This window comes from Sturnira hondurensis, unplaced genomic scaffold (assembly GCF_014824575.4).
Source record: "Sturnira hondurensis isolate 20B ecotype Veracruz unplaced genomic scaffold, ASM1482457v3 Scaffold0004136, whole genome shotgun sequence".
Lineage (NCBI taxonomy): Eukaryota > Metazoa > Chordata > Mammalia > Chiroptera > Phyllostomidae > Sturnira > Sturnira hondurensis.
Window position 1 is genome coordinate 36,389,227 of NW_028076767.1, and position 25,480 is coordinate 36,414,706.

At 35.6% G+C, this 25,480-nt stretch overlaps 1 pseudogene; it reads left to right on the top strand.

Annotated features, from left to right (window-relative positions):
- Positions 1-20,267: 20,267 nt before the first annotated feature.
- LOC118985932 (60S ribosomal protein L27a-like) lies at positions 20,268-20,719 on the top strand (annotated as a pseudogene).
- Positions 20,720-25,480: the final 4,761 nt, after the last annotated feature.

Below are 25,480 nucleotides of genomic sequence, written 5' to 3' on the forward strand. Positions count from 1 at the left end.
ACCACATAAACGAAATGAAGGATAAAAACTACATGATCATATCATTAGACCCAGAAAAAGTATTTGATAAAATCCAGTACCTATGTATAACAAAAACTCTCAGCAAAGGGAGATTGGAGCAAACATATCTAAACATAATAAAGGCCATATATGACAAACCGACTGCTAGCACCTATACTCAATATGCAAAAACTACAAGCATTCCCCTTAAGATTGGGAACAAGACAAGTTCCCAATTTCTACTTTTGCCTCTCTTATTCAACATAGTCAACATAGAACTGGCAGTCCTAGCCACAGTTATCAGACATGAAGAAAAAAAAAGGCATCCAAATTGGAAAGGAAGAAGTAAAACTGTCATTTCTTTGCAGATGACATGATACTTTTCCTAGAGAGCCCCAAAGATTCTACCAAGAAACTACTAGAACTGATAAATTTAGCAAAGTAGCAGGATACAAAATGAATATCTAGAAATCAGTTGCATTTTTATATGCCAATAGTGAACTAACAGAAAGGGAAATTACAAAAACAATCACGTTCACAATTGCTACAAAAAGAATAAAATGCATAGGAATAAACCTAACCAAGGATGTAAAACACCTATACTTAGAAAATTATAAGACACTGAAGGAAGAAATTGAAGAAAATACAAATAACTGTAAGCACATACTGTGTCATGGATAGGAAAAATTAATATCATTAAAATGTCCACATTACCCAAAACAATCCACAGATTTAATGCAATTCCTATCAAGATTCCAATTATGTATTTCACAGAACTAGAAGAAATATTTCAAAAGTTTATATGGAACCACAAAAGGCCCCTCATAGCAACAGATCCAGGGATCCTAAGGAAGAAGAACAAAGTTGAATGAATCACACACTACCTAATATCAAACTATACTATAAGGTCATAGTAATCTAAACAGCATGGTACTGGCATAGAAACAGATCCAGGCATCAATGGCACAGAATAGAGAGCCCAGAAATAAATTCATGCCTTTATAGTTAATGACTATTCTACCAAGGAAGCAAGCACAAAAATGGGTTAAAGATAGTTTATTTAATAAATGGTGTTGGAAAAACTGGACAGGTACATGCAAAAAAAATGAAGCTAGATCATCTTCTTACACCACACACAAGAATAAATTCAAAATGGATCAAAGACTTAAATGTTAGACCTGAAACCAAAAAAGTTGTAGAAGAAAACGCAGGCAGCAAAATCTAGGACATTGCCTGTAGCAATATTTTATTGGGTATATCTCCCAGACAAGGGAAACAAAAGATAAATAAATAAATAAATAAATAAAGCCATATCAAACTACAAACTTTTTGCACAGCAAAGGAAATCATCAACAAAATAAAAAGACAGCCCACAGAATGAGAGAACATGTTCACCGATACATCTGATAAGGGGTTAATATCCAAAATTTATATAGAACTTACAAAACTCAACACCAAAAAAGCAAACAACCAATTAAAGAATGGGCAAAAGACCCAAATACATACTTACCCAAAGAGGACATACAGATGGCCAATAGACATATGAACAGATGCTCAACACCACTAATCATCAGAGAAGTGTAAATTAAAACCACAATGAGATATCATCTCACACCTGTCACAATGGCTATCACCAATAAATCAACAAACATCAAGTACTGGCAAAGGTGTAGAGAAAGAGGTACCCTTCTGCACTGTTGGTGGGAATGCAGATTGGTGTAGCTGCTGTGGAAAGCAATATGGAGACACCTCAAAAAATGAAAAATGGGTTTGCCTTTCAATCCAGCTATCTCATGTCTGGAAATACATCCAAAGGAACCCAAAACACTAATTCAAAAGAACATAAGCACTCCTCAGTTCATTGCAGCATTATTTACAATCATCAAGGTACAGAAGCAGCCCAAGTGTCCATCAGCAGATGAATAGACAAAACAACTATGGGACATTACACAACAGAATACTACTCAGCCGTAAAAAAGAAAGAAAATTTTATCCTTTGTGACAGTATAGATGGACCTGGAGAACATTATGCTAAGTGAAATGTCAGTCAAAGAAAGACAAATACTATATGATTTCACTCATATGTGGAATGTAATGAATGAACTGAACTAACAAGAAAAATGGAGACAGACTCATAGATGGAGAGCAGGCTAATAGCTGTGTGCGGAGGTTAGAGGGTAGAGGGATGGGCCAAAACAGAGAAGACTTATGGACATGGACAACTGCTGGGGGGAGCAGGTATAAGGGAACTCATTGGTAATGGAAAAATATACAATAAAGATTAAATTTTAAAAAAAGACTAAAACTTTACAGAACATGTTCTCTGACCACAAAGAATTGAATTAGAAATCAACAACACAAAGGCACTAAATATATGAAAATTAAATAAAGCACTTCTTCGAGACCATGGATCAAAGAAATAAAGAAAATGAGAAAATATTTTTGAACTAAATGACAATTAAAGCATCACATAAAATTTGTGTGATGTAAAGTAGTGTGTAGAGAAATACTTAACACATTGATCAACTACATTAGAAAACAAAAAAGTCTGAAATCTAAAGAAATGGAAAATTACATACAAAATAGGAGAAAAGAAGAAAAATATGGGCAAAATAAGTGAAATACAAAAGAGAAAGACAATGGGGAAAATGAACAAAACCAAAAATGCATACTTTAAGAAGATCAATATATGTATTCAACCACTATCCAGTCTGACAAAAGAGAAGGAGACACAAATTACCAATATCAAGAATAAGGAAACATGAGTGTATATACCCTACACACACTGAAAGTATAATAAGGGAATGGTGTGTATAACTGTATTCAATAAACTAAAACATTTAGATTAAATGATCAAAAGTTTGAAATATGAAATTTACCAAAGCTTTCTGAATAAAAAGAGGACTATCTGATGGAGTCCTTTTTCTATTAGGGAATTGAACCTGTAGTTCAAGAATGTTCCTGTTCAGTGTTTTGGCCTTTTCAGCTTCTCTCATGGGAGGCAGACTCTGCCAGCAAGAAAGAAAGAAGCAAAAAATTGCCAACAGACAACAAATGTGTCATATCTCCTCCAAAATACAGTCAACACCAAATCTCTGTTAAATCATTCCTCTGCCTCTCAAAGGCCCCACTCGCCTGCATTATGATGTATACATCTAGGAAAATTGAAGAGAAAGGAAAGAAAAAATTGACCGCTCTCATTCTTCTCCAGCTCAAATGAAACGTTCTTGGGTTGGTGGCCAAAAACTTCCTTTAGTGTTTTCCATATGATTGCTTTAGCAATGCTTAGTTTTCTTTAACTTCATCCAAAATAATTGTCTTAGACATAACAGATGTGATATCAGCATGGATTTCTTAAAAAACATCAAAATTTGTGATTTTTGTGTAGTCATTTTAATATTGAAGATGGAAGAATATATGCAATATTTTTGGCATATTATGCTATATCAAGAAAGAGAAAAATGCAACTGAAATACAAAAATATACAGTACAGTGTATGGGGAAGGTGCTGTGTGTGACTGATTGAATGTGTCGAAAGCAGCAATGGCTTGCCCTTTGACCGTATCTTCTACAATTGTCCTCCATGCTCTCCCACCTAATACACTACAGCCAGTGCTGACGTCAGACTGCTAATTTCAGATACATAGAAAGCATTTTGAATAGTCAGTACTCAGTACACAGTAAGGATCAATACTATTGTTATCATTACACTTACTGTTATTATTCCTGGTCTAGGGGCAAACATCCTCAGTGATTTTATGAGAACAAGGGAAAGGTTATGGCTAGTGCAATTAAAACCACCTTCAAAGCCACTTGGCCATTTGGCTAACAAACAGCTTCAATTCCTGTGGTTCTTGACAATTTTCAGAGACATTTTGCATACCATTTCTATCAAGTATCATTACAAAAATACTGCATTCTTATTTCAGCTGCTGTTAGGGAGTTTCTGACATACCAGAGAGTAATGTCTTAACCAGTGGCTGACAGTCTTCTTAGCTGAGGAGTGTGTTTTATGACTTCTTTATGGTGTTCTCTGAAAATTAACAAGGTGACTACACTAAAACATTTATTAATGTGTTTATGCTTTGGCACTCCTGTTAGGTTTTTATTTAATGTCTAAGAGGGGTAATGATTGGGAGAAAGAGTTAACATAAACAGATCATGTGAGTGGCAAAGGGAAACGGTATGTATTCTAATAGAATGCAGATGTCCTGAGAGCTGTGAAAATGCTGCCTCTGACTTGAGCATGAAATGTTCGAGTCCAGAGATAGCTTGGATTACAGAATTTTGGAGGTGGACCATACCTACGAGGTTGTTTGGCTTATTCCTTGTTTTACAGGAAAGAAACTGAGACAAAGAGAATCTCAGTAACATACTCAAAACCTGACAGATCTCAAAACCAGATCTTGGGCCTTTTGGCTCACAGCCCGTTTTTTCCGCTATGCCAGTTTTTCTTTCTTGTTGATTTTTCCCCCTCAATGATAGATCTTAGGTTTGAAGGTGAATTTACTTTTGTATGGCTCAGACTTTCATTCAGAAATGTTTCCATTAATTATTAAAATAGTTAATTAAAACTTAATCCAAATAGTACTGTTTAAATTATTTTTGCATTAACCTACTAAATCTTCCTTCCTCTCAAAAGACAGTACTCCAACTTATTTGTAAGATTTATAATAGACTGTCTCCAGAATGCATTAGTGCACAACCAAAGCATCAATAAGTTACCCAAGAAGAGTGTGAGATTTCCGTCAACAATCTGTTCCTTAAATAGAGCTGGAAATTTTATTTCTCAAAAAGTTTCAGTTCAATTGCTTTAGTTTCAACCAAGAGAGTAGCAAAATAGGTCGCGTGTATTATTTAATCTATTTAACTCCATACACGCATATCATATACGGTCAACACTGAGGCAAATCATTCAGTCAAGAAATCCTTTGCTAAAGATTTTAAGAAACTACACCTTTTCACAGGGTCAAACTAGCAGATACTGAAGACTTCCCAAAAATGCATACAATATGCCTACTTAGAAAATAAATCTGATAAGTTTAATTAAACAACAGGTGAAAAAAGCGAACAAACCAATATCATACTCAGTGTTCTCAACTAAAAATAATTGATTCACACATAAAGCCCACTACGGTTTAAGGACTAAAATGAAGGTCCAATGTCATGTGCTGCCTTGACAACTGACAAAATTGAGAGGGCTTCAAACGGCTTATGTGCAGGTGCCCCTCCCACTCCATTTCCAAGGATACGTTCCCCCAGCTAAACAACACTCCTTATCAGAGTAGGTGCATTTCTTGCTCACCCCTGAGTAGTTTTCAGTTCCCCGTGAGCCTACAGAATTATTCAGACAAGCTAATCAGACCCTCCTGTGGGAACCAGGGAGTATCCACCTTATTGTTACCGTGCAACCTGCCTATCACAGCTCCTGGTTGCTCACTCTTCTCCTGAGGAAATCCTCCTGCAGCCCTTCACAGCATGAGGTGTCCAATGGCCCCAAGCTGCGAGTATATGAGACTACCAAACTGCTGTCAATTTGCCCAGTGTCCAGTGTCATGTGCTCAGCCTTCCATTTAACTCTTGAGCAAGAATCCCTCTACCAATGAGGTAAAGAGCAGGCAACTGACACACACATACAAATGATTCTACCCTGGGGCAAATGAACTCATTTGCTGAAATAGAAGCCCCCAGTGGTCCAGTCCTGTTTCATACTGTCTGCACTGGGTATTCAAACACCCATGGCCCATGCACCCCTTTTAGGGTATATAACCACTACACTTACAAAACAAACATTTTATAATTCTCATCCTTGTTCCCTGAGTGGCCGGCTATTTTCCAAGCAACAGAATGAACCAAAGAAATTAATCAAAATGTTGAATGAGATTACAAAACATAAAGTGAAAGATGTTAAACATTCTACGGGATGTGCTGAAGGTTATGATTTTTAATTTAATGTAGGCAAAAGAATAGTAAATGATTTCACATGGATTTTTAATACTGTGACTATATTAAAATGACAAAATGATTTTTATAAAACATAGATTTACAGGTCAAGATGATAGACTTTAAACATATTTATATTTCTTGCCTCCTGAAGGCTCAATGAGATGATAGTAAAATATAAATAAATATAGTATAAACTGAAAACAGTAAATGACTGAGAAATGGGGCGTGAGAAAAGAGGTGACTTTAATGAATTTCTGAAGTTAATCATTGTATCCTGACAACCGAGGCAGAGCAGGAGTAACAGTGTGAAAAATAAGCCAAGGTCTGTAAAGTGACCCAGAGAAGGTGGGAATTTAGAACATATGAAGGAGAGAAAAAGAGAGGAATAAATTATGAATCTGAAAACAGGATAATATGACCCCACGCTCACTCTCAATCTAGAGGACTAGCATTAAGGGTAATACAGTCAGCAACTAAGCAAAAGATCTCACGGCACAGAGAATCTTTGTGGCACATTTTTTCCAAATGTTTTTTGAAAAAAAGATGTGGATCTTTATGGAAGATCCCAAAAAACTTTGTAATAATTTATAGATCTGGAAACAGGATAATATGACCCCACACCCACTCTCAATCTAGAGGACATAATACAGCTAGCAACTAAGCAAAACATCTCATGGCACAGAGAATCTTTGTGGCACAATTTTTTTCAAATCTTTTAGACATTTGGAGGCTTCTAGGATGGAATGCAGAATGTGACCAAACAATCAAATTGCATGATAAATGTATAAAATTATCTCACAAAAAGGGTAATTGTAAGAATGAGTGAAGTCTGTAAGACCAAAGGCAAAAATAAAAACCTATGTAAGCATTGTTTTTTTCTATGAGAGCTCAAGTTAAAAAATCTGATATGACTAAATATGTTTACTGAAATTGAACAATTAAGTAAATAGATGGTTGATGGTAGGAGTCAGGTCCTTACTGTTAGAGTGAGAGTTATAGATACGCAAAAGGAGGCTAGAATGATTATGAATTGGAGACACCATTATGAACTCATGTGGAGCTTAATACAGATACAGATGTTTCATAGAGAAATATTTCTAGATATATATAGGTTAGTATACATACATATACTTCTTGCTCAATCAGTGGAAAGACCAAGAAGCAAATATATTTCAGTAGCAACAGGTATATCTAGTGCCTAGATCTTGGTTTCTAATACTCTTCATCACTAAAATGAATCAGAGTTCCCAGAAGAAATAGCTGATTTTAGGAATAGGGCAGGAAATATGCAGGCAGAGGCCAGAGTATCTTACAGGGCCAAAAAGTAAAGAAGTGCTAAGAAAATCTATGATAATGGTGGTATGTCACAGGACACAGGAGTCAACAAAAAGTCCCAATGGTCAAGGCTAGAACAATTTGATCAATAAAGTAAAGTAGCATTGGCTATAAACCTGAGTATAAAATAAATATCCATGAGTCTTTACTGATATAAATAAATTAATGATAGAGAACAGATAAATCTCCCATGCAGAAGAAGTTTAAATAATTTATATAGGTACTTCACTTTCAAGCAAATGAAGAATTGTTCCCCACTCCTTAATATAGGTTGCACCTCCTGACTTCCATTCGGTATGAAAGCATAAGAGAACAATAGAAAACCCCAATCCAAAAGAACCTATGCACCCCAATGTTCATAGCAGCACAATTTACAATAGCCAGGAGTTGGAAGCAAACTTTGTGTCCATCAGTAAATGAATGGATCCAAAAACTATGGTACAGTTACACAATGGAATTTTACGCAGCAGAAAGAAAGAAGAAGCTCCTACCCTTTGCAACAGCATGGATAGAAATGGCAAACATTATGCTGAGTGAAATAAGCCAGGCGTTGAAAGACAAATACCATATGATCTCATCTTTAACAGGAAGCTAAACAACAAAACAAACAAGCAAGCAAAATATAACCAAAGACACTGAAATAGAGAACAGGCGGACAGTGACCAGAGGGGACAGGGGAGGGAATTTCAGGGGAAAAAAGGGAACTAGTAAAAAGGACACATGGACAACAACTAAGGGGGGTGGAAATGGGAGAGAGGTGGGGAGCACTGGGGGGGGTGGGCTGGGATGGGAGTAAAAAACAGAAAACTGTACTTGAACAACAATTAAATAAAAAATAAATAAAAATAAAAATTTCCTATTTTACTAAAAAATTAAAATAAAATAAAAAGAAAACCCAGCACACACCACCTGAGTCAGGTGGTCAAAGTCAACATCGACAGGGGTAAGTCACACTAACAGTACACATCCTTGATGTGATGTGATGTGATGACAATGGCACTTCATCTTTGTGGTCTTCCTCCCAAAACATATGACATTCTACAAAATATCTAATAAGTATTCCTCAAAATTGGCAAGGTTATCAAAAACAAGGAAATTCTGAGAAACTGTCACCTCAGAACAGCAGCATAAAGAAACAGAATAGCTAAATGTAAATATAGTGCCTTGAATGGATACCAAAACAAAAAGAGACTATTATGTAAAACTAAGGAAAATCAAATAAAGTATGAACTTTAATTAATAATAATTTATTAATATTGCTCCACTAATGTACTACAGTCATATAAAATGTTAATAAGGAAAATTGTCTCTTCCATCTTCACAAAAAATTGGTAATTTTAGGTACTAAAAAATAAAGTATATTAAAAGTTAGAAGAAAATAAAAGACAAATTCATCTATGCATTGTCAGGTCCAGATAGAGCAACTTAAAAGGACATATCTGAAATCAGAAAAACTTATCAAAAAATGCAAAATGCAGGTTTTCCCTTTGGCTAAACGATCGTCCTCTTGTGTTTATAACACTCACAGCGTTTTCTAAGAAAATAAAAATGACTGTAAAGTCTTCATAAGGCATTTGTTCTTATAAAATTTAACACACTTTCATCCATAATGAAATAAATAAGTTTGTTAACCTAAATGCTAAGTTTGAGGTAACTATTGCCAGTTCACAAATGGGTCTTAATTATTCTTGGAATTAGATTACTCTTCATATCGTAAGTACATGGTATTAACTCTGAAAGTCAGTCCCCACAGAAAAGAGCAGTTTTCCTCATGTCAATTTTATCTCTGAACCTCCTGGCTTAATTTTCAATTAACAATGTCTCCAAAGTGAATAGACCTTAGATTATTTTAAAATGTGGCCTTATGTAGACATTGTTTAATGCTGGCAATAATTAAAAGAGGCACTCAAGGAATGGTGTGGAGAGGGACCAAGTCACAGGAAGAGAAAAAAATTATTAAGTATCTATGTCTCAATGTTCAGTGGCAGACAACAGATGATATTGTGACTATAGTAAGCCAAGGGGCTTTAATACTGAGAATGAGGTGCTTACAAAATTGCCAAAAGGTCTAAAAAAAGTGTTCTGGGCTGAATTTCTGAGACCTATTACCAGGAATCACTGCGTAACTGGCTCAAAGGAAACTGCCACCTGGGCCAGAGTTAGAAGCTGGGAACCAAGAACACAGCACCTCAGCTCTGCTTCAAGTATCAGAAAGCTGCAGTCAGGAGAGCTGGCTACTGAGTCAGGCCCTGCACCAGGAAAATGCATACCCTTTCCAGACCCTCACCTTCCCTGCTTCGCTCTGCATTCAAGCCTCTCATGAATGCATTCGACTGACTGAACTTAAATTACATCTAGAGCTTCCGCTCCAAAGAAAGTCTGAGAAATGTACTTTTAAGCTTTTGAAAGTCTGCCATACAGAAAGCACATGAAGGGAGGTGGAATAAACGTTGAGTCAGTAGATCTTGCTTCTCCACCAAGTGTGACACTAGATGATTGTAATATGAGTAATGCATTTGAGGGGCTGTTATCAACTGGTCCCTTACTGGCGGCATATTTTTTCTCTAGAATTTAACAATGATCTATTCATATAGACCCTGTGACCAATATACCATTCAAAACTCCAAATGAACCAAAAGTATACCACTGCCTCAAGTTGTCACATCATGGATCATTTACATTTGTTCTTCTAAAACATCTTCATAATGAGGGGTCTGCATCCAAAATTCCTTTCTAAAAACTTTGCTAAGTTTTGCATAATCTCCCTTTGGACTCATTGAAATGTGCATACATTCACACACACACGCACACATCTTCTCTCTCTCTCTTTCTCAAACATACTATGTTCAACCTTCATCAATATAAGAAAAGCTCCCATGGATATATAGATACCTATTAATTATCAAGATGACTTTGTATAAGTTTACCACTTAACAATTTGTCCTTTAATGCCAAATTAAAACATTTCTCCCTGCAGTAAAATATGAGTTTAGCACCGGCTGTGTGTCCAATGATCAAATGTGCCCCTAGGCTAGCCTCCTACTGCTCCTCTTGCTGCCCAGCACAGACTGTGATCACCAACATAGTTTGATTTTCTTTAGACAAGAACAAGTCATTAAAATTCAGTTCCATTAAAAATAAACTGAGGTTACCCTAGAAAATACAAAAGGGATATAGAAATTAGTCTGGTTACACTTTGTACAGAGTGGTATCTTGTGACTGAGTTGAGGAAAGAAAACTCTACGTAAATATACAAACAGGAATTATTAGAAATAATCCAATAGGAGTGGTTGCTGAGACGGACGGAGAAAGATGATGGCTGCAGTGAGAGAAATGGCTGTTGGGCGAGGTGTGAACGTTCTCTTCGACAACACGTCTCTGTGTCCCTCCCTCCTGTTGCACGTGTGTTTAAAGACAGATGGAATGCGAGAAACTGCCAGAGGTTTCTGAACTTGTGCAAAACACTGCAAAGTGTCTCTCAATTACAGATGGCACAAACGAACATGCAGTTTTGAAATTAAACTTCCTCTTACTACTTTTCATTCATTCTTTACATTCTTCCTAAATAACACATTCTACAACAGGAACTGTTACACCAAAAATTCTTTAAGCTGACTGAAAATAACAATAAAGGGGAGATCTGAGAACAATATCATAAAACTAAAATAACCTTCTCTTCCCCGTCTATAAAATTCCTCAGATATATTTTTGAGATGAAGTATTTATCATTCAGAAAGAGTTCCAAGAAATAGTGGTTTAAGAGGACACTAAATTTAACATGCTTACACTGGAATTGCTACTATATCAAGAAAAGAATGTTCCACATTGAATTTACTAGCAAATATCAATTTATTTATGAAACATCTATTCTCCTATAAAATACACTTTGTTTTATCTCCACTTTTGTATACTATACTTGAAATTAGAAGTTCTTTGTGGATGCCTTCAGAGGAAAAAAAAGGAAGAAACAAAAATCTGCACCCTCAAATTTTCACTAAAATCCAATTTTTTACTAAATTTTTATGAACCAAAGTAAGCAAAGAGCAGAATAACAGATTTTTATCCAAGAAAGTTACTTTTTAAATCAGAAGTAAGCTATATATTATTTTCCCTTCCACATGAACTTTAACAGAATTATTTGATCGCAAGATTAAAGCCGTATTTTCTTCTTGTGCTCTGCCTCTGAGTAGGGAAGGCAGAGCTACATTTAACGCGTGCGTATCCTTTCCATAGCAGGCAGCCAAACAGCATCACAGCCACAGGTGAATGATAATGTTCCCTCACACTTTATTTTTCTATCCAACACTTCTATGACTTAGTGTGCTGGCAAACTATAACGCTACCTTATTTTCTCTCATATTTTCATGTACCAATAACTGACAATAATTTAAAAATAGGTTAATAGCCAAAGTTCACCAAGTAACAAAATTCTTTTGACCACAGACAGGCAGAGAAATCAGCACTTACTAAGCGTCTATGTGGCACGAGGATAGGTGCCCCTGCATTCATCCCTTCAGTCTTAACAGCTGGCTGACGTTGGCCTGAGCAACCACCTTTACACAGAAGGAAAAACAGAGAGGAAGAATTTAAATATTGTATAATCATTTACATTCTTGATAAGCGATCAAATTGTTATTCCAACCCAAGTCTGCTATACTCCAAAGACGTGCTCCTTTCCCAGCTTTACAGATTGCTGTTACGAGATTGAAGTCACACACATTTGAACAGGGTATAAATTCTTTTCTACTCACACCCAGGCCCCCAAAATAGATGTCTCCAGTACAAAGCTGCCCTGTGGGATGGCTCTGCCAACTCTTTAAGCAGACCTGACCCTTTCGTACCTTCTGTTGCCCAAAATATGCAATGACGATGTGTCTTCATAGGAAAAGGTAGCACAGAAGATTGATCTGACAAAGGGGCGTATGTTCATGGAAGCCACCTGTTATTTAGAACTTTTCACGTTCTAATTTGAATTCAGTTGGATCATTAAAATCCACGTATAGCACAAAAAAGGGAAGGGGCATCAATACCCAAAGTTTTCCCCAAATTAATCCCACATCCACAATTTCAATGTACAAATCATTTTAAAAACTGTTTTCTTAAGGACTAAACATGATAAGAAATTCTGTTTAAGGTGAGTTATAAAAGACAAAATTTTAGTGGAAAATGAAACCTGAAAGAAGACTGTTTTCAAGTTGTGCTCACATCAGATGTGCTTCACATCTGTCCTCACTGGCTTTGTAAAGCAAACAAATGAAAGAAAAATGAAGTGACTCCTTTGAACATCACAGAAGAAAGGGCAGCGAGCTATCTGCAAAGATGTTCTTAATTTAAAGGCTTACTCTGCAGAGATTTTTTTCTTTTTTTAATGATATTCTTTTTTTAAAGATTTTATTTATTTATCTTTAGAGGGGAAGGGAAGGAGAGAGGGAGAGAGACATCAATGTATGTTTGCCCCTCATGTGTCCCCTGCTGGGAACTGACCTGCAATCCAGGTATATGCCCTGACTGGGAATCAAACTGCAATCCTCTGGTTCACAGGCCTGCACTCAATCCACTGAGCTATACCAGCCAGGGCTGCAGAGATTTTTTAAAGAAATTTAATTATAGCTTTTTAAAAAATTATTGTTCAAGTATAGTTTTCTGTATTTTACTCCCATCCAAGCCCACCCACCCAGCCCTACCCACTCCCTCTCATTTCCACCCCCCTAGTTTTTGTCCATGTGTCTTTTATACTTGGTTCCTGTAAACCTTTCCCTTTTCCCCTGAAATTCCCTCCCCTCTCCCCTCAGGACACCGTCAGCCTGTTCTCTATTTCAGTGTCTTTGGTTATATTTTGCTTGTTTGATTGTTTTGTTGTTTAGGTTCTTGTTAAAGGTGAGATCATGTGTTATTTGTCTTTTACCATCTGGCTTATTTCACTTGGCATATGCTTTCCACTTCCATTCATGCTGTCTCAAAGGGTAGGAGCTCCTTCTTTCTTTCTGCTGCATAGAATTCCATTGTGTAAATGTACCATAGTTTTTTGATCCATTCATTTACTGATAAATATAAGCCGTGACACCATTAAAGTCCTAAAGGAGAACATAGGCAGAAAAATCTCAGATATTTCACGCAGCAACATTTTTATTGATATGTCCCCTAGAGCAAGGGACATAAAGGAAAGAATAAACAAATGGGATCTCATCAATTAAAAAGCTTCTGCACCACTTAAAAAATAGTATTAAAATAAACAAGAGAACCAACTGTATGGGAAAACATATTTGCCAATGATACCTCAGACAAGGGGTTAACTCCAAAATATACAAAGAACTTACATGACTCCACTCTAAGAAGACAAGCAACCCAATTAAAAAATGGGCAAAGGACTTGAACAGACACTTCTCCAAGGAGAACATACAGAGGATCCAGAGTCACTTGAAAAGATGCTCAATATCACTTGCTATCAGAGAGATGCAAATTAAAACCACAGTGAGATACCACTTGACACTGGTCAGAATGGCCATCATAAACAAAGCAACAAACAACAAATGTTGGAGAGGTTGTGGGGAAAAGGGGACCCTAGTTCACTATTGGTGGGATTGCAGACTGGTACAACCATCATGGAAAACATTATGGAATTTTCTAAGAAAACTAAAAATGAATCTGCCTTTGACACAGCAATTTCACTGCTAGGATTATATCCTAAGAACCCTGAAACACCAATCCAAAAGAACCTATGTACCCCGAGGTTCATAGCAGCACAATTTACAATAGCCAAGTGCTGGATGCAGAGATTTTTCAATCAGACATTGTGCTATAATAAAGTGGTCACCAGCTAAGTGTACCACAAGCAACCCACCAGCATCTTCTCTGTCCCAGTGGAATCCATCATGTCATAGCGCATCATGACACACACTGTTACAACCCAGGGCTAGACAGGCTCCTGCAAACAGTCAATTATGCTGCTAGAATCAGAGGTAATTCAGGGTGTTTACTGAGTTTCATCCTATGTTCCCTAAAAAGGACATTATAAGAATATTCTTCAGTAATGTTCTTATTTTTCTATTAACAATATTCAAAACTGAAGTGAAGAAAGGATAAGTAAAAGCAAGTTGAATGAATTGGTAAAAGGATCTATGAGAACTTCACATTCAACTGAGGCAAGTATGACCATGGCTTCTAATGTTAGAAAGGTCATAGCCTGAAATATAGTCTAAATTCGGTATAACTTTTCCTTAGATAATGGCTACTGATTTTCTTGGCAAGGCGGGTTTATCCAACTAAATTCTCTCTGACTGAAGAACCAGGATATGTTATGTAAAAGCCTGTGAGGCTTGAGGACAGGAACAGAAGGAAATCTAAAGAGATCCACACAGTGTCAGATGTGATAACTATTTTTTCTCTAATCCCGCATGTCATTTCAGGGAACATAAGAGTAATGGAGTACACTCAGCAGGCTTACAATTAAGAGAGCTGATGTCCTAGAAGAAGAAAAAATGTTCAATTATTTTTGTCAGCTCTTGGTACAGAGATATAGAAATGTTTAGATTTTGAGGCAAAGAAATAACATGTATTAAAGATTTCTAAGAGACCTTATTAAAATAAGTCTAAAATTTTAAAAACTATGTGGATATTAAACATTTTTACATCAAAGGCAAATAATCTATTCTTAACAGAAATTTTCAAAATCATAGTAAGACAAATAACTGAGGGATAATAATGTCACTGGGTAACACTATAGATTTAATATTCAAAACAATAAAATTCATTATTGTTTAATTTTTTTTAACTAACAGGTTCCTCTAGGAGGTGATAATGACTAGTTGTCTGTCCAATTCACATAGCTAAACTTCTCACAGGAATTTTTATATAAATACTGAGAGAGATATAAAATCCTGACAGTAGTAGAAACCAAAGTCACCCTGGGAGAAAATCCCCTTATAAAATTGCATCATTTAACTGATTGAGAAATGTTCCATGTCCAGAGCTGTGCTATGCAATGTTTCAGCAACTAGGCACATGAGGCCAGTGAGCACCTGAAATGTACCTATTTCAAGTGGAAACATTCTGGAAGTGTACAATATATAGCAGACGTTGGAGACTTGAAACAATAAGAATATAAAGTATCCCATGAATAATTTTTGTATTGATAATATTTAAATAATATTTTAAATATCAGGATGAAAGAACATATTAAATTGATTTCACTTGTTTTCATTTTGTTTTTGAAATATGGTTACTAGAAAATTTTAAATTATGGCATGTGGCCAGCATATTCCTAACGATGCTGATCTAGACCTTTAAAATAGCAACATGGCTAAAAAGAAATTGCATATGAGGAAGTTTCTCTACTCTTTTTCAGGAAAACCTAACACCAAAGACATGGAGCCAGAATCGCTGACCTCTCTCTTCTGTCAGATACGTTCTCTGGGAGAACCAGCATTGGTTCCTCCTTCCAGGCCTCCACCATCTATCATAACTTTCTTCCCCCACATTCACTAAGGAAGCCACATCTCCCAGTAATGCAACTTGGCCAGAAGTAAAGTACACAGGCTACAGTAAGGTGAAGCCTGGGATCTTTTGGTAATAGGTAAAGACAGAGACAGAAAAGCCATGAGAACACTCTGTTCATGAGGAACGAAAAGTTTCTTCTAGCACATTATTCATAAATAAAATCTGCTGTTCATACTTAAAAAAGGCTAGGTGATAAAAGAAAATGACCCTTTCTGTATGCCAAAGTACTAAATAAAAAAATCTATAAAAGACAAATTTTACTAGGGACTGTGAGATCAATTTCTGTCCAGCATGTTCTAAGCAAGAGGCAGCACAGAAACATACGAGCACAGTGAAGAAGATCAAACCAAATGAACCTATTTTGTCCACTGGCATATTGGGCTTGGCTAGGTCTCTTCCAATTCAAGAGGGTTATGGACTTCATGGAATGAAACAAGAACATTAATCCACTTAAGGTTTAGAGAGAAAAAATGCTTGTGAGTATAAAGAAAATGTGACTCCATCTGGTTGCACAGACACTATAAAACTAGAGATAAACTGATATGACAAGAAAGAATATTAGCTAAGACAAAAATAGAGTTGATATAAGAAAATAATTCACAGAAACTTAAATAAAATTAAAATACATAGTGAAAACAATGGAGAGCAACATCAACACTACAGTTGATAGAAACAAAATGTAGCATGTTAGCTCTCCAATGCTGGCCAACCAGCCAAGTGTATCAAAATCACAAGGACCGCTTTTCAAGTACACAGACATGAGGCCCTAACTTTGCAGAGTCTGATTCCATTGCACTTATAGGGCCTGAAAATATACTAGTAAAAGTTCTCTAGGTGAGAACTAGAGGAGCTAAATGACAAAGGAGAGGGGAAAATAGAGATGGGAGAGAAAAAACAAACACAGAAAGCAAAGAATGAAGATAGAGATTATCAATTATGAGCTTCTTTGAGAAAGAAATAGGGAAGTCAAAACATTTTCAAAATTGATAAAATAGAAAGATAGGTAGAGTGAAATGGATTATAGAATTGAATAGAAAATAAGTGAAAAAAGAAACACCTCCTGGACATATCCTGCTGAGATTCTTGATTGTCAAGGGTAAGAAACAAATCTTTTGAATATCCACACCAAGAAGTTATTTGAGGTTAATTTCAAGGAGTAAAAATCATACCTTTTCCAACTGCTTATCTGAAACTGACATCCAGCAGGAAATAAAGTAATATTAAAATTTTTTCAGTGGGCTTTAATTTAAGAATTACAGAATTTGCTGACATTTTATTTATATGCAAAGGAGATAAAAATATTACAGGAATGCAAAGGCACAAAAAATAAATCAAATAAAACTTTTTTCCATGAACAGATACCCAATAATGTTCTACAATGCATTGTGCTTAATACTCAAAAACTGGTAAGTCAGAATACAATAAAAGAAAATGAGAAATACCAGCTATTAAGGCCCATGACAAATTATGATAACTAAAACCATACGCTACTGTAACAAGAAAAGATAGATATGTTCTAACAGAACAGAAAGCAGAGGCAAACTGAAGTACATATACATAAAGAGAAATATGCATGCATGCATTCAAAAATATTTACATAAAGTGAAATATTTTCTAGATACATCTACGTGTAGAGAAAAAAATATAGAAAGAAAATTCAACAAACAAAAAAGCTGTTTTCCTTTGTATGGTGGGAGATTTTTATGTTATTCCATATTACTTTGCAAGGAAATTTACATAGAATGATCACATATAATGAGAGAAGAATAATATATGTCAAAAACAAAATTAGAGTTCTTAAAAATATTTTCCTAATATAGTAATTAAAGATGTGCAAAATATTATTTGGTTTATAACACAAGAGTCACTGTGTGTCTTCCAAACTTTTGTCCAAGTGCAATGAGTGGAAAGGAGGAATGATTACAGCCTGATTACTTTCCACCTTCCTTCCATTTACGCCAACTCCATATTAGCGACAGCTCTGGAGTCAGGTAGATGCTAGTGCCACAAGCAGATAACATTCCAACTCAGTGACACACTGAGAAACTCTCAAGGTTAGAGAGACTAAACTGATGATTAAAATATAGCTGGAGTCTTGGGAGAAATCCATGGACCCCTGGGAGAAAGCTAACTATGGCCTTTTCTACAAAATTGTAGAAGATGTAGAAAATGGAATGTGTCCCTATATCTATAAAGCTAAAGGAATCCAGAAAGCTGAAGACCTTTCTCAGGTCTTTTTTGGCTCCCTGGGCAACCATTAATGCCCAGTCTGGCAAAAGGATGGGAAAAAACTGAGTGCATGAAGACACTGCTAAGCCACTGAATCAACCAAACAAAATCAACACAGCATTGTAATTTCTTGTTAAGGTAAAATAATTTCAATAATATTTCCCCTAAATTTTAGCCAGTTGAAATCCATTTATGTTACTTGCCATAAAAAGGCTCTTAATTAGTATATTCAGAGAAGAAGAGTAAAAAAAAAATTGATGTAAATCTTAAAATGTGTATTGTTAAATCTAAATAAATAATGTCAGATTATACAGGAATGTGTAACATGTGATTAATAAAGTTTCTTAAAATAGAAGAGATATGTTGCAATGAAATTGAAAATTCTAATATTCACCTGGTACTAAAATTTCTAAACTAGGAGTTTAAGTTTCATTTGGCAAGTCCAGAAGTAGAAGTTTTAAAGACTTCATCTGGGAAGTGAAAGTGGATGTTACAAAAAGTGAGTAATGAAAAGTAAAGTTTGTACCTTATGAAGAAAGAAGAAAGAAGCAGGAGAACATATTTGGGGATATCTAATTGGTAGCTTATTTTAATATTTCGATAAAGATATATGTGTTTAACCATAAGGAATCACAAAAAAGAAGATTATCATTAATGAAACTGAAAATCAGAGTAAAATTCCTGAGTTGACATGGTTGAAAAGGGAATAATAACTCAATCAATTCAATACTAATAAGAAAAAGAAAGATGAAAGTCAAATAGAATTAAAAAGTTAGCACTTGTAAATATGGATGCAGAAAACTATAGAGATAAGATTAGCAAATAATAGCCAACAATTTAGCAAAAGAAATAGAGAATGCAAGGTTCATTCAATATCAGAAAATGTATCAAAATAATTCATTATAGCACAAATGTAAAACAGAAAACTCATATTAATAGATGCTGAGAAGGCATTTGACAATATTAAGCAGAGATAGCTAATAAAACTCTAAGTAGGAATAGAAACAGTCTATTTAAATATAAATAAATCTACTCATCAAAGTTCAATAGCAAATATCACATTTTATTTATAGTTTGGAATGCAGCAGAAATGTCCCCAGCTGTCATTATTTTTCAATGTTATTTTAGATTCAGGCAAATTTAATTTTAAAAATGAAGTAACTTATATAAATATTTTAAGGGAGATAAAACTGTCATTTGCTGATAATGTACTTGGGTGCCTGGAACACCAAAGAGATTGTAATATTAAAATTACTAAATTTTACTGAAGAAATTCATAACATGGTAGATAAGAGATATATAAAAACAATAATAGCTTTACATCATATTAGGAATCTACATTAAGAAACGTAAATGGGGGAAAAAGTAAAACAATAACAATCATAATAAAATAGGGAGCAATTAACAACCTTCCAGGTCCCCAGATAAGGTATGGGAAGACTCTTCCAAAATTTCATTGACACTACTCATCTTTAAGAATCACTAAAATCACCAAAAGTGCTTGTCAATATCATGTCTTGACCAGGATGTGAAGCAACTGAGACTGATACAATGCTGGTAGGGATGCAAAACAGTAACACCACTTTGGAAAATGTTTCCTAGTCCTGTATAAAGTTAGATATAATTTACATGCAATCCAGTGGTCCTACTCCTAGTTATTTATATAAGAGAAATGAAACATATGTTAACGTTGAAACCTATATGTAAATATATAAGGCAGCTTTATTCCTAATCACCAAAAAATGTCTACTACCTGATACATTAAAAAAAAACTATTCTATAGCATACACATTCACTTCATAATGGTGAACGTAGGGGGAGGAGGAAGAGGATATAAGATGGATACACGGTAGTGAAAAAATACAATAAAATAAACTTTAAAAATACAAACTACTAATACATGAAACAATATATATACATTTCAAATTCATTAGGCTAACTGAAAGTCAGTATGAAAGGCTATATTCTATAGGCATTCATTTATATGATATTCTAGAAAAGGCAAAACTCATTGAAATAGAAGAGATCAATAGCTGTTAGAGGTTGTGGGGAGAAGACAAGGACTAAAAAGGGCCATGAGGAAACTTTTGGAGGCGATAGAAATGTCCTTTGTCTTAATTATGGTGACATACCACTGCATACTTAGTGAGAGTTTATCAAACAGCACAGCTCAAAAAGATGAATTTTCTGGATATGAATTGTACTTCAGCAAAACTGACTTAAAAATTAACTGAAACAGCTCTTGCATCTCAGTCACCAACATGCCATCCAGACTGAGGAAGACCTAGAAACTCCTGGGCCATGTGAGCCACGCCATGGCCACATGGCAAGCACAGGAAGCACCAGGAGGTGGAGGTGATGCTGGTGGCTTGCATCATCACAGGATCACCTTTGCAAATACTACCCAGGTTACTTTGGAAAGTTGGTATGAGGCACGACCACTAAAGACAAATCAGAGCTTCTGCCCCACTGTCAGCCTTGACGAACTCCAGACCATGGTCAGTGAGCGGACACGGGTAAATGTGGCCAAGAAAAAGAAAAAAAAAAAACTGGAGCCACTCCCATCATTGATGTGGTGCAACCAGGCTACTGCAACGTTCTAGGAAAGGGAACACTTCCAAAGCAGTCTATCATTGCGAAGGCCAAATTCCTCGGCAGAAGAATAGAGGAGAAGATGAGGAGTGTTAGTGGGGCCTGTGTGCTGGTAGCTTGAAGGCACACAGAGGGGAATTCACTAAATTCTCACAAGGGCTTTTGCCTTCTGATCTGAGCGCAGGTTCTTTGGTACCTCTACCTACGTGTCAGAAACCTGCCTAACAGATTCCAAGGAGCTAAGGGTGTGAGCACCTGGGCCCCTCTGCCAGGCCCCTGAGAGGAAGTGTGCAGGAGAAAGCACCAACACTTAGAGGCCTTGTTCCGTCACCTGACTGGAACTTTTTCTTTATAAAGTGGAAATGATAGCCGGTGGTGGTGGTGTGTACGTGTGTGTATAGGTAAATATAAAATAGTTGGCTTTCCCTTATCTGGGAAGCAAAGGAGTTCATCATCACCAAGCCCCTATTATATGAAATGTTAAAGGGACTTGTCTAAGAAGAAGAAGATCAAAACTAGGAACAGTAAAATGGTAACAAACTCACAACTATCAACGAGTGAATCCAAAAAACAAAAACAAACTGAGCAAACGACTAGAACAGAAGCAGAATTACAGAAATGGAGGTCACATGGAGGGTTATGAATGGGGAGGGGGAAGAGGGGGAATGGAAGAAAAGGTACTGGGAATGTGACGCATAAATGGTAGGTACAAAATAGACAGGGGGAGGGTAAGAATAGTATAGGAAATGGAGAAGCCAAGGAACTTATATGCATGACCCATGGACACAAACTAGTGGGGCGGAATGCTGGTGGGAGGGCTGGAGGAGGGTGGAGGGGGATAAAGGGAAGGAAAAAAGGGACAACTGTAATAGCATATTCAGTAAAATATACTTAAAATATATAATATAGTTGAAAGACCAAAAAAGTTACGTGAAAAAAAGATGTGAATCAATGGAAACTCATACAAAGTTCTTAGATGAGGATTTAACATCAGATTATGTTAATTCTCTCAAAATTATCATGTAAATTAATGTGATTCTAATTAGAATACCAGAAGGTTGTTCTAGAATCAGATAAAATGATCTTGAACTTTATATGGATAAATTAATGTTCAAAAATAACCAAGGAACTGTGAGTAAATGATAAGTTAGATGTCATGCCAGATGTTAAAATATACTATAAAACTATTATAATCAAATTACTATAGTATCAACATAGGAATAAACAGACTGGAGTATAATAGAATATACAGAAATGAATTCGAATCTAAAAATTAATTTACTATATAAAATGTTAAAAAAGAACAATAGTTTATTAACTGATGAACACAAACCATTTATCTAACTAAGAGAAAACAATTTTGAGCCCCTCTCTCATATCATAAATTACAGGAGGAAAGAAGGCCTAAATATTAACAATATTAACATCATTATAAAATATGAATTTAAAAAATTAGGGGTGAAAAGCCTTCTGAACCAAGACAAAGCAATTCTGAAGCTACAAACAAGAAAGGAGAAATATTTAAAATAAAAAATATAAATGATTTATATAGAAAAAGATACCATAAATGTTTTAAATTGAGTTTTTTAAAATTTGCAAGAAAAACAACTCAGTGGACAAATGAGAAAAGAATATAAGTAGTTCACTCATGTGTAAATCTAAATGCCGCCCCCACCCAAAAAACACTTAAGCTTACTACAAGTTTAGAAAATATAAATTAATGTAACAATGAATATCATTATATTACTCACACTATCAACAATGCACAAGGATGACACACACCGCTGTTAGAATACCGTGGAAAGTTGTGATCACACATCGCTGGTGGAAATGTGAGTTGTTGCAATCTTTCGGAAAGCAGTAAAACAGTATCTGCCTTTTGTTTCTCTTAGCAGTCCTGCTCCTGAGAATATATTCCATAACAATAAAACCATCAGTATAGAAGTTTGTTCATAATGGCCAAAAACTGGAAATAAAATTAATACTCATCCATGAAGAGAAATAGGAGAATAATATGCCCCATGAAACATCACACAAAAAATTAGAACAGAGTGAATTGGTTTTGTACCAGTTGATGTGGTAACATTTCCACAAGGCACTATTGAGTGAGAAAAAAAGATGCAGAAAAAGCATTTTATCTGATGCTGAGATGGATGGAGAGACGGTTGGATAAACTGCATGAGCACAGAGGAAAACATTTAAAAAATTTTAAAAAGGTTGTTAGATACTCAACAGAATTATAAGGAGAGGAGAAAGTAGGCAGATAAGAGATAAAAGGAGAAAGAGACTACTTGAAAAACTATACTAATTTTTTTAAATGACACATAAGAGATTATTTCTTTTGTGTAAAATTACACAAAGAAAATATATGTGATTCTCTGGATGAGTGAATTAATAAAAAGATTTGAAAAAACAAAACTAGATGGATGCCTACTGATATATGGGATCACACATTGTTAAAAAAGGTAAGTTTATGTGAAAAAAGAGTTCTTGTGTGTATGGGTATTTAGTTTTGTATGTATTTGAATGCACAAAGACAAGGGTATAGAATAATAATACCAGGCTGTTAATCTTGACCCCAGAGGCTTGGGGATGGGTGACATGGGGAACATAGAATAAGGAGGGCATCCTGCTGGCTTGTGATAATAACCTTTTCTACAATAGATTGTCTTAGTATTCAATTGTTCAAAAAGTATGTGTTACTATTGTAGTTTAAATAACATCGATAAATGAAAAAGACATTGTGATGAAGGAAGAAAATAAAATTACTACTTAAGGTGAATGCTTTCAACATGGTTGGGGAAGCAAGACAGATCCAGGGAAATTATTTATTGTGAGTCCCTGGGGGGAAATTTCACGTACAAACATACACTGAAATCCAAAACAAACATAGTAAGCCTTTACTTTGCAATAGCCTGGGGACTAGCGTTTTTCACAATGTGGCTTTCAAATTACCTCCTTTAGGATCACTGGGGAAACAATGAAAAGGAGTATTCCCAAACTCAATCCCAGAATTTCCAAATTACAGCCTGGAGAGATAAAATCTAAAAATTTACATTTTTAACAAGTCCTTTTATCTCCCAGAGATAATTCTCATGAGGAAAAAAAGGACCTGAGAGACAAAGCTTTCACCCAGTGATTCCAAGAGTTGACAGATCATAAAAATCACCCATTTAAAAAAGTATGATCCAGCAAGTTTGGGCAACACAGCCTCAGGCAATGTCAGCAGATCCTCCTGCAAACAATCAGCACAGCCAAGAAACAGGACCAATGCTTTACTGCAACATGATTATAATTCTACAGTAATATTAATAGTGTTTATGCAACAGACACAGGAAAGTGAGATCACGGGTTGTTTGGGTGAGATATTTATGCTAATATTTTCTCACACTTAGAGTCTCTCTTTTCACAGAGTCCACCTTATTATAACTATTATCTTCTTCCTAGCACATAGCTAACTCCCCTCCCCATTATTTTTGGACTTTTTGTCATTCAGAGATTATCGAATGACATAGCCAGAAATTCTGTTCCTTCTATAAAATTTCCTGAAGGGGAACTCCTTGGCCTTTGTTAGCAACAAAATAAAAATAATCCCCAGCTACTAGAGGAACTATTTGAGCAGAATTTGGATCAGTGAGGACTTACATATTTTTCCTTGCTGAGCTCAGAGCATCATGAGTGATTCGGCCTAACAGCTCAGTTACCAATCTCTAACAGGTAGACAATAGACTGCAAATTCAGTTTAAGTTCTATCTCAGACTATAGTTTTGGACATGTCATTTCACTGTGCCTCAGTGACCTTGTCATATGAAGAATATGGACTTGAGGAACTTTACAGATGTATTTAACAGCCTTCTGTAAGTTTTAAGATATTTGCTGGAAGATAGTTCTACAGCAAATGCAATGCTCTCTAGAAACTTAAAGGATTTTAGTAATGCAGAGATAAATAATAAATCAGCAAGTATTCTGGTTATACTCTAGCCTTTATACCATATTTGGGGGGATTGCCTTTTTGCAACACTTTTAGCTGTGTAGTGTGTGACAGGAATTCTGTAGGGAGGCCCCCTGTCTGCATCATAACCCACAAAATTTGCAAAATGTTTGCTGGTAGGAGATTAAAAAAAACAAAGAAGGCTTGGAGCTTTGCATATTAAGTGGCAAGGGGAAGAAATGAGGCATCATTCTCTGCCGAGAATTTGTAGAAATTAGAAAAAGCATTCTGGCCATGCATTTGGTTGGGGCTTAAACTAAGTTTACAGAAATTCTCAAGGAGCAGAGAAACTCCTAAAGTCATCTAGCTGACTTCTCTGTATGTTAATGATCAAGAATTAATACAGTATTAAGAATCTGAGAATGTACATGTGGATCCAAAATAAATGACAGCACGTCTGGGTCAAATGCAGGCTTCCATACCAATAAGGAAATGTAATCATCTGAAGAATAACATCATCATACTTTACAAGAATGAGCAAATTTGGTTCTCTGATAGTTATGTACAAATCGGCTCCAGTAGATGGCAATATGCCAAGTCTGTACCTAATGTAAAGTGTTTTTGTCATGTAGAAAACATCAATTGGCAAAGCCATTTGTATTATTTCGAGAAACACAATTTAAGTAGAAATAAGTAATATAAAAGCTATTTCATAATTGACTTTCAACATTTACATATTTGTTCACCAGATATTTATTGAGCACCTGCTATATGCATTCCACAGCAGAGGGCCTACATAAGAATTTGTTCTTGAAGAAACTCAGTCAATAGGGAAGCAGAGTTTTTGACACATGAGAAAGTTAAAACGAAAAGGAAAATTCTAATATTTTTTTCATTGGCTAGAAGAGAATTTCAAAAGCTGAAGTGTCCTTGGTTATAATGTAGGGACTA